This window comes from Triturus cristatus, chromosome 3_1 (assembly GCF_964204655.1).
Source record: "Triturus cristatus chromosome 3_1, aTriCri1.1, whole genome shotgun sequence".
Lineage (NCBI taxonomy): Eukaryota > Metazoa > Chordata > Amphibia > Caudata > Salamandridae > Triturus > Triturus cristatus.
The window spans coordinates 710,181,587-710,198,708 of record NC_140583.1 but is presented as its reverse complement, the minus strand read 5'-3'; the positions used below and the strand labels follow the sequence as shown (position 1 = coordinate 710,198,708).

Here is a 17,122-nt window from a genome sequence, read left to right as displayed (position 1 = left end):
AACCTGGATGAATCGGGCCATAGCGGGCATTCATGGAGCACTGTTGGTCTACGGTCAAACTCCTTGCGACGGTTGGTGGTGGGTTTAGAGACGTCCAGCCTGAAAAAGATTTTGTGACCAGACCAGAGCATCTGTTTGTGTTGTTGTGCTGCATTGAGAATTGCCATAAGATCAGAATATAAGAGGAAATAGGCAATAATTCTTTGATTTGCTAGAAGAGGCGGAATGCTGAGGGCCAATCCTGTGGGCCCTTTGAATATTGAGATCAGTGGATTTCGGCAGACCGATCTGAGGGAGATATATCTTCAAAAAGGAGATCATATCTGAACCTTCGGAGCCCTCCGGAATACCACAAACACAAAGGTTGTTGCGCCTATTTCGGTTTTCTAAATCCTCAGTGTTTTTTTCTTCAGCTGTTCCACTTCACGAGAAAGAGTGCCTACTTTAGCAACAACATATTGTGCATCACCTAATCCTTTGCTCGACATCCGCGAGCCTGGAGTCAAAACCGGACCATTTATCCTCCATTCTTTGAAGTGTCTCTGTGGTTTCTATCAGAAAAGGTCAAATATTACGAAGTTCGTCCATAATGTCCTCCAAAGTCGGCGGGAGAGGTGATTTCGTTGGAGAGGACTGATCTTTCTTGGCACGTTTATTTGTATTACAAGAAGAGTCCTTTCGACCAGTAATATTAGAACCAGATGCTCTTAGGGACTTGGTAGGATGAGACGAATCCATGTTTGAGAAGTGAATGGCCACAGTATCCAAAAAAAAAGAAAGACAATTCTCTCAAAGTACTAAAGTCCGTAGCGTTGATACACAATGACCAAAACTGCGCTGAATAGTCAAATGAGGGCCTGGTCAAAATTGGCAACAGAAGTAAGTAAAAGAGCGTAAGGCCAACTAGGAGGAGTGGGCCAGAAATGTATGTTAGAGGGATGTTTCCGCCATCATGACATGCCTGCCCTCATGCAACATGCAGTGTGAAATAACAATCCATTATGCAGAGGAGGGCTGATCTGATTTGGTAAATAGTTGTAAAAGAACAGTTTATTAGCGAGCTGTATTCTGCAATCCCAAAAATATGCGCATTCAGGCAGTGCTGTGAGGAAAATATGCTGACATCCAGCGCACTAAATGGCGGCTGCAATATGCGGGGTTACGGAGGCGAAGCAAGCATGAAAGAAAGTGATGAAATAGACCGTTTCCAGGTCCAAAAACTTGCCTTCATTTTCCCCGCAACTTCCGGTAAAAAATCATGTTTTTGGCGCAGGACCGCAAGCGGGAAAGGAGCCCTTTAATGCCGACCGGAGCTGGATGCCGCAGAGCGTCTCAAGGGCCAGCCATCTTACGTCTCCGCGCACCTCTCTGCAATTGCATATTCTAAATTGCATGCTTGAGTTTGTTTTCTATTCTCTTGGAATGTAAGGGTGAAGTCGGGGGTGAAGTTTACTCACTAACTTAACCCATGTCCAACCCCCAAGCACCTGGTAGGTATGGCACAGAGCAGACCGGCTTTCCTCGGGGCGGTATGTGAAGTATTGATGCAGCAACAAAACAGTATTAAAATTGAAATGCACAACAATAAAAAAGGGAACCAGAGATTCATTTTTAAAGTTTAAATAAAAATCGTGCCAAGAAGCATAAAGTGCCAATGATAGTTTTTGCATTTTTATTTATACATTTTTAATCCATTACAAACCGCAATAGGTACTGCAGCTGAGGAATAATTAATGGGACTAGATAAGAACATGAGTCAACGTTCATATTCACAGATGCATTTGTCATATCCTTAACTTTTAGTCCGAGAAAGCATAAAATGTCCCATTATCCATATATCGGGCTGCCTGCCCTCATAGACTTCCAATGGGAAAGAACAATGAACTGATAAAAGTAAAGAAAGGGGGGGACGGCAGGAGGGGGAGAGGGAAGAAGAGGATCTCTCTGGCCGCGGCTGATATTACACCAGCACATACAATGCCTTCACAAATACTCCCTCATTGTTCTGCCTGCACATCTGCAGCGGGGCTCTCCGCTTCATCGAGAGGGTGGGCTCCAAGATAGCTCTGCAAGAGTTCCCATATAATCTGAGGGCCCGCCTGCACGGACATTAGCTCCCAAAAATCAGATAGCTGATTATGGCAGAATGCTGCGTCTTTAAGCCATTCATTCACACACGGTTTGCGCTTGCGGCCCCCAGCCGATTGCCACCTACCTTTAAGCCAACAACGGCATGGCTGCCAGCTCTCTGTATTCCGCAGCACACTTCGTACATATCTCAGTAGGGCTGTCTGCGGGGATCGCTCAAATCTGTAGTTTACCATTTCTTCCGACACGTCAAAGATGCATCCCCAATACCCCTCCACAACCAGGCACTTCCAAGCCAAGTGCAGGAAAGAAGCCTCCGGCAGCGCGCACACCGTGTATCCGCACTGTCCAGCCATACAGGGGTCCTATACTGTCTGTGGAGAAACTTGAAGTGTTTTAGTCGCAGTCTGTAGTTGGGCGACATTTCCCTGGCTTGTGCACAGCAGTAGGACCACACGCCCTCTTCAAAAGAACCCCCGAGTCATTTCTCCCATTCGCGCTGAGCAGGGGGGGGATACTTTTTGGAGATTTACGCTGTATACTGGAGTATAGCCAGGGTAGGAGTTTACGGGGTGAGGGGTTAGCCAAAAACTCTTCCAGAGCACAGTATGTTGGTGGCGCAATCCGGCTTGAATCTTATGATGGCGCTCCAGTGAGTCCTCATACATGTGTAGAAGGTGGGGGGCAAGAAGCGGTGCAAATTCATTATAGAAAGTGGATGCAAGTCCATCCAATCCCGGTGCTTTATCTCCGGGCACCTCCTCTGAGAACGGCTCATCCACATATCTACGGTTGCCGTCACGGAGCCAAACCAGTTCTATCGAATCAAGGAAGGGAAGCATAATCTGGCTGCACTTCTATCTGACGCGCGGCATATAATGAGTAGAAGGCAAGCATTTCTGCTTGCCCAGTCTCCTAACAGCACATCCAACCTCACCAACACATAGCTCACTAATGTATTTGTTTGCCCATGGTTTTTTGAGAGTTCCTGCCAGAGTTTTCCCTGCTGGGTCCCCTTTGCAATATTGGCAGGCACGTGCCTCTTTCCCCAAATAGTGTGTGTGCGCGCTTCCTCCTCAAATCCTACCACCTTCTCCCTGATTTGCCCAAGAGTCGCTAGCTGGCTAGTCACGAAATACTCTGTTTCAAGGGCTCGTATCTCCCTTTCAAGATGCCGGAGGTCACCACTGAGCATGCGCAGAACTCCCGCCTGCTGGGCTATACACTGACCTCCAATTGCAGTTTTAAATGCCTCCCATAACGTGGACGGAGAGTCCACCGAGCCGTTATTTATCCCAAAATATTCCTCCCGGAAGACCTGGTCCTGAAGAGCCCCTGTAGGAAGTCTCCAACTAAAGGCTGTGGTCTGTGCATCAGGCAATGAGAATTCCAGCAAGACCGGAGCATAACCTGAAAGGGTTTGGGCAAGATGAGTGCTGTTTCAGATCCAATTATCTACATCACGCGATGTCAGCCAAAAGTCTATTCTAGACCACATGGGGCCCACGGTGGATAAGCAAGTTCCCTCCCTCCCTTGAAGGTGTCGCCGATGCCAGACATCTACCAATTTGTGGCCTGCATGAGGACCTGCAGCTGTCCAGCCGCCTGGGGTTGAGGACGGCGGGAGCCGCCCAATCTATCCTTCTCCAGATCAAGGATCACATTGAAGTCCACACCTCAGAAGATCGCCCTGGGGCCTAGAGACTTTGCCAAACCTCACCAAAGAACTGGAAATCATCCGTGTTGGAGCTTTAAACCAATATCAGTCTAACCGGGCAGCCTCCAACTTCCCCGGCCACTATAACGTATCTCCCTTGGGGGGGGGCCTATAAGCAGTGAGCCCTTTTCGAAGAATGATGGCTGTACCTCTAACATAGTTGGAGTATCCCACAATGAATTTTTCTCCCATCCATCCCGCCCTCAGTCGTGTGCAACTGGCACTCGTGAAATGCAGCTCTTGCAGAAAACAAATATCCGCCCCATGTCGGTTAAGATAAGCAGTCACCAATCGCACCGTTCTGCAGTTGTTCAAGCTGCACACATTCTGTGTTATCGCTTTCAGCGTGGACACTGTTAGTATTCTCACCCATACTTGCAGTCCCCTATATCTATGCGTGCCAGCATTGGGGCATCGCCGATCTCCTGTAGGTGTGAGGCCAGAGAGGGGAGGGGGAAGGAAAGAGGGAGGGGGGAAAAAGACCGAAGACTAGAGCAGTGTAACCAATTGAACTTACCCATCGCCCAAACAGCCAACACCCTTCCCCACCCCACCCACTGCAGCCACCCAACATGACTGAAGCACTTCTCCCCTGCCACAAAGGACCAACTGCTAGGTACATAATGACTCATCCCAAAGGTGGCTCAAGGGAGCTCGGCATATCCCAGCGATTGAGTGCTGGGTGGCTGGATGAGAAACACCCGATAAGGGTAGACACTCAGCCAGTCAGGCAACCTTGCTCAGGATCTGTGTGACCAATGTGTGAGGGAGGGGTCATCTGCGAAGGGGCTCAAAAAATATTCAGGTCCTGCTGAGCACTGAGTCTTCCCCCCCCCCCCCCCAACCCCCCCCCTCCCCTCATGGGGCTCAGTCTGTCATTTTCGCTGAACGGATCCTCAGACACCTGGTCCTTCTATGTGGATGCTGCTTGCTTGGAAGGCTTGAGACTGCTGCCGATGTTGTTGGTGGGTGGGGGGGTTGGGGTGGACAGTCGCGGTCGGGCACCCAGCGCGAAAAGCTCATACCGCCTCAGTTCTAGCAGACCTCGTCAGGTTCATCCGTTTCCCTGTGTCCCAAGGGCCCAGGGCAAGGCCCGCTGATTAGTATCTTCATATGGACCGGCAGCAGCGGAGAGCCCCAGGCCGTGCCGTCCGTCGCCCTGCTAGTCACGGCTGCCTCTTTACTTGCCAGCGAGCCTGCTGTAGTCTCTCCATCCTCCCCACCAAGTCCTATCCTGCTGCTCTGGCTGGGATCAGATCGAAGCTGCCATCTTGTCACTGCAAGCAGGACCCATGTCTACGTTCCTTTGCAGCCACTGCCTCATTCGGGCTGTCTGAGTCTCCCAGCTTGCAGTAATCAGTAGCTGTGCCTTCTTGGGATCACCATCCCTTGTTAGCGGACTGCGATGGTTGCCTGAACTGCCGGATAACTAGAGGATTATCCGTCCAGCCTGCAGAGCCTCACTATGTGTCGGACATCTTGCAGCCAGCACTGTAGCGCCCCGTGCCAATGATAGTTAATGGTTGCGCTAGGCTGGAGCCGTGGCACCAACTGTGATGGAGTATGTGCCAGAAACACTAACCCGGTTTGTTCTGGTCAAAGATTTTTGCTGTCTGACTTTGACATTCACCCCAGCTCTTGAGCACGCAAATGACTAAGCCATACCCTGAGCTCTGTAATACACAACTTTATTCATCAGCATGCAACTGTTAACTGAACACACTGGGTTAGACTTTATTTACCACACCCAGAAACCCCCAAATACCTCTGAACTGATTATGTAACTTTGTAAGCAGTCGGTCTAGGACCACAAGTGTCCTACTCTGCATTCTCACACAACACTACACTAAGACTTTTCTAGGCACGATCCACCACAGGACCACACTTCTAAAGCCCGCATAACCTCAGGGGAAATGCTTAGACTCTGAGGGTATGAGGCAAAGGCCAGATAGAAGTGTCCAGTCCCAGTTGGAACTGGCCAGCTGGGCAGGGTCAGTAGTTTGTGTCCCTGTAGTTTTAACCAGTCTGATATTTGACCCTTAGAGTGCACTTCTTTGTCTTAGGTACAAGAGTGCAGGTCCAGCCTTATATGGCTCTGAAGTGGCGGACAGTGCAGCAGCAGGTCCAGGTGTGTTCTGAAGTGAGTGCCTTACGACGCTACATTTCATCCTGGCACAGTCTAGTGGTTGCAAGTGACTCCTGGGCACAACCTAACTAGTGGGGAAAACATTCTCTGACCCAACCTTACCCCTTTTCAGCCTTTCTAACATGGTAGTAGTCTTTGGCCACTAAACTCTGGCTCTGAGGGCTGTGTGTGTTGTGTTTACTATGTTAATCCTAGTGTTCTCCCACATGCAACACTAAAATCTAGTTGGGGGCAGTCCCTGTAGTCACAAACCCAGAGACAAAAGTCTGGCAGAACAAAGTAGGTGTTATCAGCAACCAGAATAGTTTTATTGTATTTTCGCCATTGAAGTACGCTCTAAGGCATTGATTTCAAGAGCAGCATTGCACAAATCTACTCAAACTGAATACAACAGGGTGACCAGAGTATATATTGATGGTTTCCTATGCCTGTGAAGAGGAAACTGGTTAGCCATGAACCCAATATTTTCGGGTGTTGGCAAGAGAACCTCTCTACTTAGATATTGCTTTCTCCACTTTGTTGATTCGAAAAATGGACTACTGCTGCAGACAGCGGCTGGGTTTCGGGAGAACTCTAATATCTAGCAATGTGTCTCTTGGCCACCATGTAAACCATGCCAGCCGGACTATGATATTGTGAGATCACGTAACACTCCATGACCCCAAACAGCATCATCTTAGCGTTCAAGTCAGTGGGCATATGTATTGAGTCTCAAGGTGTCTTGTACCTGCTACCAGTAAGAGGAGACAATGGGCATGTTCAAATAGTACAAGAAGGGATTACTGAATCTGTGGGAGTGAACTCTGGTGGGGGCATTCCCCATATAAAAGAACCAGTATTCCCTGGCCAACTAGGGTTGCTGACTCCATGTGCATCTTCAGAAATTCCAGAGCTGCATTGATTCTTATATAGAGGTTAACCTTGTTTAGAGCCTTTGCTATCCAGAAACCCATGCTAGATATTATTGCTAGCACCCTTTCATGCTTGTCTCTGTCCCTCATATGCTGACCTACTGGCCCAACTTTTTTGTCTTGACTGCTACCTCAGCTCTGATTACATGTCTTCTGAAGTCGATAAAGCATTTAAGAAAATCTGGTTCAAGTTCAGCACTGCAATCTCCTGTTCTAATTGCTTCTGTGTCTGCTTTTATTATACTATTGACCTCTACTTCCTCAATCCAATTTCATCAACTGAAACTTGTGTTTTGACTGAACATCCCAATGCAAAAAAAATTCATAACATCCGCCCTGATTAGAGACTGTTGGTTACTCCTTTAATGGTTTGTATCTGATGTGTTAAACTTCTCAATCCAGGCACCCCACAACAGTAACTACAAGGATAGTAAAGCAGATGATTTGAATACTTTTTTGATGTGGTAGGGCGGTTACGGGTGCTCAGCATCAATCAGAAATGGATAGAGAGCATTGGATCAATTGCGCTGTGCAATTCTGAGATTAGCTTACTCTGTGCCATTGCAACAAAGGCCTTCTAGTCAAGCATGTTGAAGGCAGCTGCTTCTTTATTAGATATGGAAGCACAGACTCAGAATGGGGGTAGCATTATGTAGTACTCTGAACTTTAGAGTTTCTTGAACATTTTCCTGAAGTAGGAAAAGCTCAAGATGGTCATGCTGAGGTAAGCCCTTCAAACCTTTCTTGAACAGGACTAATTTGGTATGTCTTCACTTGCAGGTTGGTGGTTTTTCTTTTAATTTAAAAAAAAAAAAATCTTTTCAGTGATACCTTAGACTCGTAATGGGAAATTGTTGTTTTCAGGTGGTGTTGTGCCACTTAACGCCACCCAGGAAAGATTTTTTTGCCTGTATTTAAACTGCCTGCTTCAGTGGATCTTCAGACATGTTTGATCTCACCATCAGTTTTGCCTTTCAGTAAGCAAAATCTTGTCTGATTCAATACAATTGTCAATCTGCGTTCAACAGCTATGGGGCTTTGTCACTCTGTGTAGTATTTAAGCTATTGGCATAGAGATTTACATACAGGCCTCAAGACAGGCGGATCTTGATCAGTTGTACTACTATTGCTAGGTTTCTGGCTGTCTACGGTTTATCTAGTACTGCAAGCACAGCTTTGAGGCCACTCATATCAGTTGAAAGACCTAATTTATCTTCTCTTTTTAGGTTTCTCTTGCGATTGTTCGTGGGCTTTCACCTGCGAGCAGTTTGCTTGCTTACAGGAGGTTTTGAGTCCGTCCATTGGTTGGCCTAGTTTCTCATTACGTTGGTTCTATTTGCTCACCGCATGCCACCCTCACTTCCTCTTACGTTTGTCCCTCTCCTGGAGTGTGGCCCAAGTACGGCTTCCTTGCCCAGTGTGCTACCACGGCTGGCGTGTTAGGAGCTACATTTTTCTTTTACTTTCAGCACTCTAAGAGGGCATGTGTTTACATGCAGTCTCCCAACCCACATTGTTGCGTGCCCCACCCCTTTCTTTGTTGCTTCCTCTCCCAACTTTCCATCCTGCTTTGTTTTGCTGTGCAGCATTTCTGAAAGAAAAGAAAAACGCTATTACTCAACAAGTGCTCCCTGTGTCGTGCACTGTTTGAAAAATTGCTTTTAGTGGTGCAGGGAGCCATTAAGGCAGGAGAGAAAGCAAACCGTGGGTGTAGATCCCTCCTGCCAGCAATAAAAAAATAAATCTTTTATCCATGCTGATGTTCAACAGTTATAAAAACAAACAATAGGTTGCTTGGGTGGGACCTAGAGTCTTTACCCATGCTTGATTTGGGAACAACATCCCTTCAGACTTTGTCACAGCTAATAGTTTTCACAAATGCATCACTTCAAAGAAGGGTTGGGCGGTGAGTAGGTTATGTGCTCACCTTAGAGACATGGCATTTAGTGAGCTCTAGTCCCCGCCGAAATAGACTTAACAGTTTAAAGGCATGTGGATAGTATGGGGGCATCATAACTCCTCCTCAAATCTAATTGACCCGGTCAGAAGGAATAGGCTCCAAGCCCCTATGGGAGGGGGCTGTAGGTCTGAGCTATTAACCAAGGATTTGATCTGTTTGCAGCTCATCCAGTTGTGATGAAAAATCGAAAGGCAGACCTCATCATAATCTCCTCATCCAATTGGGAAATGTCAGTCCACCAGGAATTGTCTGACATGAAGTTCCAGATCTGAAGGATGCCAGTCATGAAATATCAACCTATATTGCTACCTCCAGTTCCTTCAATGACACCCTTTGTGGGAGACGTTTATGAGGAATGTTCACCACTTTAACTTCTTTATAAAGTGATAAATAAGACCTGTGCAGTAAATAAATCTTTAATTGATTTCTCTGGATGTGGTTAGCCACTTGCTCACCCCAATGGCCACTTCCAAAAGTTGATAATTTACTATCTTAACCCCTTCGCCACGGCAGGAATTCTGCCGCGGTACTGGGGGGGTGGGGGGGGGTTTGGGGGCAGCACGGTGGCGCTGTGCTTGTGACGGAACCGCTCCGTCACGAGCCACAGTTGAGCTGTGCTCATGACGGAGTGGTTCCGTCACGCCTCCGCCCCTGCGCTAATTAGCGCCGCGTGGGTGGAGCGGCGGCTGACGGCCGCAGCATGACGGAACCACTCCGTCATGAGCACAGCGCAACCGTGGCTCATGACGGAGTGGTTCCGTCATGAGCAGGGAAGGGGTTAAAGCGCAAGTCTGTCATTCCATCCTTAACCTCCACCCCCTAGCACCCCCCCCCCCCCCTTTGCATGCTTGGTGCTTGAATGGCTAGGTTTATTCACTTTACCTTAATTTAGGATAATGTTTCTCAATTAGACTTTGATTTTGTTGCCTTATTTATACTATTTTGTTTGCTTATAACCTTTGTGATGCATAATCCGTAAAGCCCTCTGGTACCCTCGGTGGTCATGTTCAAGCTATATAAAACTTTCAAAATAAAAAAATACATAATAGAGGTCTGCAGCACTACATCCAGAGAACTTAAGCCTTCAGATCTGATGACACTGCGATTCTTTGGTTGTAAGTTAAGGCCCCGTGAAGCAAATCAGATCTAGCTGAACTACAGTTGAAGGTTTTTGCGATAATTCTTCTAGAGGTGTGGTGGACACTTTGAACGTGCACAAAGTTATTTCGAGTAAGTAAATCAGTATGGTTGGTACTTGGTCATTCTAGTACTCTTTGCTGAACACTGTCTTAATGTGGATGAAAGGGAAAATGCTCAATTTAATACCACCGTTTATACACTTAACACTATGTATTGTTGTATATTGTGTTACTTTAACCATTTTTTTAAGGTGTTTTATAAACAGGTCATTTCATTCAGAAGATTAAAAAGAAATTGCTTTGCCTTTTTTTGACAAGTGAACTCATGTTTCAAAACAGTGGTTTCAATAAGCGCTGAAGACTAACTCTCTTGGTGCGCTGTGGAGCAATATTGAAACCACGATACCCCAGGCATCTTCAAAAGAGCTCAAAGAAGATGTGGAAGGTGCGGTCAAGGCCGAACAGGTCACACCACGTAGTCCAGAACCAGATTCTCCCTCCGATTCTGAGGTCCAACACTCAAACTATGCCGGTCCTCCTAGAAGCCGACTGCCCCATCAACAACCTATGGTGGTTCAACAGTGACTCGGATGGATACCTTGGAACTATGACCATGGCCAATGTCAAATTGACTCAAGGCCTAACCAACCTTTAGTGCCCTGTCAGCCAACCACTTCAGACTCCGAAAACCGTGAGCTGCTTATACTTCAACAGCTTCAAGATGAGTTGGACTCTCGGCAGAGAAGACTTTTCATTCATTCCCAGAGGGGGAAAATCTCTGCCAAAGCTTCCACCACTGATCCAGGAGACTCTCCCTAGTAAGGGCAGATTAACTTTTGAGGAGCAACTAGCTTTGAAGCCCCCTCCAAAGTGTCAAGACAAGGAGTTACCAGCCTGATGCCCCGAAGTGCCGCTCCTACACCAGATCTTCCAACACCACAGGGCTCCCCCTCCTCCCTCCCAACAAGGATTGACGCATTCCTCCTTCAGAGATCCCTCCACCCATAGATCCTTACAACGCTCCCTACGATCTGGAACCCAGGGATGAACAAAGATGATTATGGGGTGGTTCCTCAATGTTACGATTACCTCGCCCTCTGCTCTGCCAAATTTTCCACTCCTTATGATGCCACCTCATATCATGAGGTAATTCACAGGACATTCACCTTCCTGGTAAACTCTCCCACACCAAGTGTCTCGCCCATTTTTTGCCTATGGTAATGGGAATGCTTAAGCCTACGCAAGAGGTCTTCAAAGATCCAGTTAAGGCCAGAGTTGTCACATCGAGGGTTGATGAGAAATACAATCCCTCACCCTCTGACCTGCCCTACATTAGAGACCAGTGCCCATCAGACTCTTCGGTGGTGAATGCCACCCATAAACGGGCAAATACCCAAGGGATGCCCCTCTGCCTGAAAGATAGGTGAAAGATTGATGCAGCGAACAAAACGGTTGCCTCTCACTCTAACTCATTGGCGTATCGTCAACTCTATAGGCTTGTTGAGATAGGACGGTGCCCAGTGGGGTGAAATGAAGGATTTAATCCAAGATACCTTATACCAATAGACTCAGCGGGCACAGGGGATTGCAGCAGAAGGGTAAAACCATCTTAAACACCACTATCAGGTGTGCTCTTGATGCAGCTTAGACGCTACCAGAGGCATACATTCCAGTGCCTTAATCCGCAGGCATGCTTGGTTCCGTATCTATGGTTTTAAGCCAGAAATCCAACCGCATCTGATCAACCTATCCGTTGATGGAGAACACCTCTTCATACCCCATGTTGATAAGATGTTAGAAAAGATTTATTTGGTTAGGGATTCGAGGGAATTAAGACTGATACAGCCATCACCCTGTGTGACTTTTTGCTGGTCAGATTTGTGGCAGTGCAAGACTACCTTTGCAAATTCCCCCACTTCCTAGCAGAGGCAGCAAGTACATCCACAACCTTTGCGCGGATATTTCACGGATGCCTTTAGAGGAAACGATGCAAAAAAGCATGTGTATGGATTAAGCAGCTAAGGCACCCGCACCTCCAAAGCAGTGACTTCCTCTCCTTCCCTCCTTCACATACCACCTGTCTGGTTGTTTACTGGGGATTCCTTCCATAATGGCAAATCATCTCAGACCAGTGGGTTATGTCCATTGTAGAGCAAGGTTGGAGCTTACTGCCTCAGCACCAAATATCATCCCCTTGCAAATGCTTACTTTCACTACAATACTAGAATTCCCTCCAGGATGAGGTAGACCCACTTATGCTAGAGCCATAGAGCCAGTGCAACCTCAACAATGCAACAGGGGTGTATCCCTGTACTTACCAATCCCCAAAGAAGACTGGTCACTGAGGCCTGTCTTAGACCGCTCACTCCACTCAATAACATCCTATAGGACCCCTTCCACATGGTCACTCACCAGGAAATAATGTCACTACTTCATAACCGCCCTAGACCTGAAGGACTGCTATTTCCACATCCCAATCCACCCTGCGTATCGCAGCTACCTCAGGTTCATGGTTAGTGGACAGCACTTTAAATTCAAAGTTCTGCCCTGCGGTGTAACCACTGCCCTAAGACCTTTCATCATATGCAGTAGTAGCCGCTCCTCTCCGGAGTAGCAGTGTCCATGTCTTCATGTATCTTGACTGACTGATGGAGTGTAAGCAGAAGTGTCTGCCTTGCACACAGCTCACTTAAGATCTCATCCACGATCTGTTTATCATCAACATGGACAAATTCCACCTCCAGCTCTTCCTAGGGTCAATACTGAGCTCAGTCTCTAGGAAAGCTTTTCCCAGGTCTGCGAGAGTCCAAGCCTTTTACTTACTGCTGCCTTCTTTTCTTCCAAATCGTCAGCTACAGGAGAACAGTGATGCTTCCCCTTGGCATGATGGCCCCCCTTCATCTCTATTGTTCCTCACGCCGGCTGTCTCCGCCATTAAAGTATTTTTGGAATGACTTAGGAGGGTAGTCCTTTCCAGGATACCCCTGGTTCCATCCTGGAACCTCCGTGTAGTTCTCGCTAAGCTCATGGGACCCCATTTTGAGCCTCTTCACTCTTGCCCTCTCCAATTCTTGTCTTGGAGATTAGCTTTCCTGGCCGTGATCACATCGCGAGGCATGTGATCAAGATCCAAGCTCTCGTGTTTTTTTAAGATTCAAGCAGATGGGGGTAGCCCTTAGAACTAACTCATAGTTTCTACCCAAGGTGATCTCTTCATTCCATCTCAACCATACAAATGAGGCCCCAGTTCTCATCCCAGACGTAGATGTCCAGAGGGTCCTCATGTATTACAAGGATATGACAATCATTTAGTTAAAGGCAACCGTTATTTGTTACCTTCTGTAAACCACTTGGTGCCATTTCCAAAAGCTGAGGTAGCTCACTGGCTAGTCAAATGCATTAAAGCTAAAAGACCTCTTCCTGCTCCACCAAGGCCACATTCTACACATAAAGCAGCCCCTATGGCCTTTCTAGGTTCTTTTTTTATTTATTTTTTATTCAGATTCTTTCCAGGCCAGGTTACATGGGCTGGCAAGGGCTGTGAGGGATCACTATCTGAGTTTGATGGCCACATACTTATCCATTATCCCAGGGTGCGGCATGCAGCTGCATCGGAGTGCATTAGCTCCATCAGAGTGCCCACCATAGATACACTTTAACTAGGTTCAGTCTAAGTTCATTTGATGGTGCCCTACTCATTGAGAGGTCAATGAAACCAAGAAAAGAGTCTGTCCTTGTGATCTGTCTGTCCAATGCACTATGCATTTTTTAGTTTGTACTTTTTACTGCTGTTGTAGACTGAGATTTATAAGGCCTCCTAATATATATATATAACGCGGGCCTTGTTCCTACAATCTGTTCCGAAACAGCTATGTTAGTTGCAAATTTTGACTGTGCTACTGTGGGTATTGGGAAGCATTCACCTGATTTTTTTAAAAAAAATTATATGCCATGGCTATATCCAGTTGACTGTGCCTAGCATGTTTTGATACATGTTATCTAAAGATTGTGTCTATCTAGGTGACATCCCAATAGCTGATATCTTTACGGCATCTGCTTTGTCCACACCGCACAAATCGCCAAGCAACACAGTTTACATGTCCTAGCACGACAACTGGCACTAGCGGCCCAGGCTGTACTACGTACACTTTCCCAATCCTTGGCAATGTCCTCTGCTTAGCCACCACTTTGGGGTTGAACTGCTTTACATTCTATGCAGAGCAGGTGTATTCACAGCTATACATGCCACAAACTAACTTTATTTCTTACTTACTTTTATTGCCCCTCCTTTCATGGTATTAATTGTGCTTTTTCATTCTCCATCCCCATCCTCTCCTGCCGTTCGGGAAAACAATCTATGGAGTCCATGCCCATTACATTACCAGTCATAGGAGTCGTTGAACCTCGTGACTCGAAAGACTTCTTTGAAAAAAAACAAGTTTTACTCTTCCGAGTCCAATACTAGGTGGCTGGAGTATGCAGAGCATGTGAATCTACAGAACTACATGCCGTGAACTGATGCTTACAGGGTAACATTTCCCTTTCAGTACATGCTGGTATGGAGAGGGGCGATGCACAGGTGGGGTGCTGTTGAAGGGTATGACCTCAGATATGAGGAGGTCCGTTGGATATGCCGGTAGCCCATATCTCCACAATGGGCTGCTTTACTTGAGCACTTTCACCAAATCAATGACACCGAATATCTACCGTCATGAAGATACCAATCCCCTTACAAACTCACATCAGCCCCCCTTGGTACAGAAAACGTACCAAAATAGTGCCTGCCTTCACCAAACCCCAATCTGCTCCATTGGCACCCTTCCCACCTTGCCTTCCCACCCCCAGAACAATCCGCCAAGTAGTCGCCACCCCATCCTGACATCCGCCCCCATCCCGATATCCGCCCCCATCCCGATATCCGCCCCCATCCCGATATCCGCCCCCATCCCTGCTCACCCTTCATTAGTTTACTAGAACTTTCAAATCGACATCAGTTATGACCGATCACGAGCACAGTCACAGGACAGCTTTCCTCAGTCAAAAGTGCCCCAAGACACAACTTTGTATGCAATTTTTGTGCAGTTATATGTTGGCATCTCTTTACTATCCTATATTGTTTTACAATAATCTGTATCATGTCGTAAGTTATTTCCTTTATTGAAATGTGGAAAGTTCAATAATTTTTTTGAAATAAAGTTACTAAAAGCTCTAGTTAAAAACAAGCCTTGGCATTGCCAATAGGTCTCGCTTTTGGGACCTTGTAAGTATTTAGTAATGCTGCACAATATCCTAGGTACAACAACCTCAACCGTTGCATGCCTAAACACTTATAAGGTCCCAAAGGTGAGACCTATTGGTGATGCCAATGCTTGTTGTAGATGCTATGGGTGAGTAGGGTTAAGCTACTGGCATTGGAAATGACAATGCATTTTTTTTTTTTAAACGAAAACAAAAATAAAAGGTATTATTTGCTATGTCAATAGCTCAAACTCGTGTAATTGCGCGACCTATTGCTTTGCAAATGCTAGTTTTGTTTTTTAGCACCTCTGTTCTTTCATATATCCCTTTGATAGCCCATCTTCCAAAAGTGCTTTGAGGCGGCAACAACTGCAGAATTAATGTTTTTTCAAACATCCAAAATAAAATATAAAAGGTGTGAAATAGATGTATTTTCTGTGCCGGCGTTGGAATTTGAGAATTGTTACACACAGATCCCCGTAGCATGCACCGAACACACTGAGCTATCTGCCATTCCCACTGCTCCTAACCAACGGGACCTAGTGGGCTCTTTACAAGCGGTGGCAGAATCCACTCACGTTGTGGTTCTAGAACCAGGAAAAAAAATAAACACACGAAGGGTGGCTTGGATAAGAAATTCCCACCTAAAAGGGTTGCACATCCACGGAGTGGAGCTCAATGTCTCAAAAGGACATGTGACACATGAGTGTATATGGATAATAATAAAAATCTGGTGCAAAGGAGGAGGGGCAGTAGGTCGTTCCCCTATCAAACTACACATACTTATTTCTAGATACATGTCAGTAAAAAAAATCATGGGATACAAGTGATTTGAAAATTCCTTACAGGTGAAAATACCCTCAAATTATGAGAAACGAGGCTATAAAGGGAAAACACGATCATTCGGTCAATTGGCACATTGAAGATTTAATTATTCTCCGAAGTCTAAATAACACAGTATCCTCAATCGAACTGATAACTTTTAGGCGCAAAAGCTAGGAAAATCTGCATTCGGTGCAGCATTTTGAAATGGTCGCCTTGCAGCTACAGCTTGAGTTATTAAATAAAACATTGTTGGAGTGAGTGATCAACGCTCTCATTTATGCAAGGTAATTTATATTTCAGAATTTTACAGGAGTCCAATGCTTCCCTCTGACCTGCAACAAACGTATGCTTCATGACTGCACGTCATTTCACTTGTGAGGAACCCATCACGTGGTACTATCAATCTGTGAGTAAGTATTTAAACATGAAATGTTCTAGTTCTTCTTGTTGGAGAATGTTGGCAATTATACACAGACCTACATTTGAACAAACCTTTGCAAAGCCGATGTGACTTGTTTTTGGAACCTAATGGCTTTGCCAATGGTTTTTCGTGATGCTGTACAGAATGGCTAAACTGGACAGAAAACTCCTACGACTAGGTCGACCACGTCATTTTGCAGGCGTGTACACCACACATTTGTATGTTTACAAAATTATGCACAATTATTTTTCCTTACCTTTCGATCCAAGTTAAATCGGTTAAAAGCTAAATGCATTTTTTTTTCTTTCTAGACTGGGTATGGGGAAGCAACACAGAAAAGTGGGGGACAGCAGTATGGAAAAACAGTGAGAATAAAAAACTATAGCACGGAAAGCAACATAGAATGCCGGGTTAAAGGAAGAAACACTGAATGTGGGTAGGGTGGAAGTAGCATGGAGGGTGGGTACAAGGAAGCAACACGGAAAGGGGGGTCAATGAATAGCAACAGGGAGGATGAGCAACACAGATAGCAACCCAAAACAGGGGGCAAGAGTGGAAGCAATACAACACAGGGGGCAGACGAGACCTAAAAAGACGTCCGGGATTAGAAAGATAAACTGCAAGAAAAAAAAAAACTTCCCTGTTGAAAAACCATTTGATAAGTTTATGAATAGTTT

The 17,122-nt window shown here is 46.1% G+C and overlaps 1 protein-coding gene across 25 annotated transcripts in view; it reads left to right on the top strand.

Moving 5' to 3' along the window:
• The window catches only part of PPP6R3 (protein phosphatase 6 regulatory subunit 3), a 1,519,855-nt gene that overhangs the window by 69,088 nt on the left and 1,433,645 nt on the right, over positions 1-17,122 (top strand). For 13 of the 25 annotated variants that reach the window (XR_014978878.1, XR_014978880.1, XR_014978876.1 and 10 more), the window contains exon 3: positions 16,325-16,430. The exons of 1 other annotated variant lie outside the window; for it this stretch is intronic. The gene's annotated coding sequence lies outside the window, so the exon portion shown is untranslated. Of the gene's footprint in view, positions 1-16,324; positions 16,435-17,122 lie in introns of all 25 variants that reach the window. 11 more of the 25 variants (XR_014978879.1, XR_014978877.1, XM_085644787.1 and 8 more) reach the window with 1 other exon arrangement.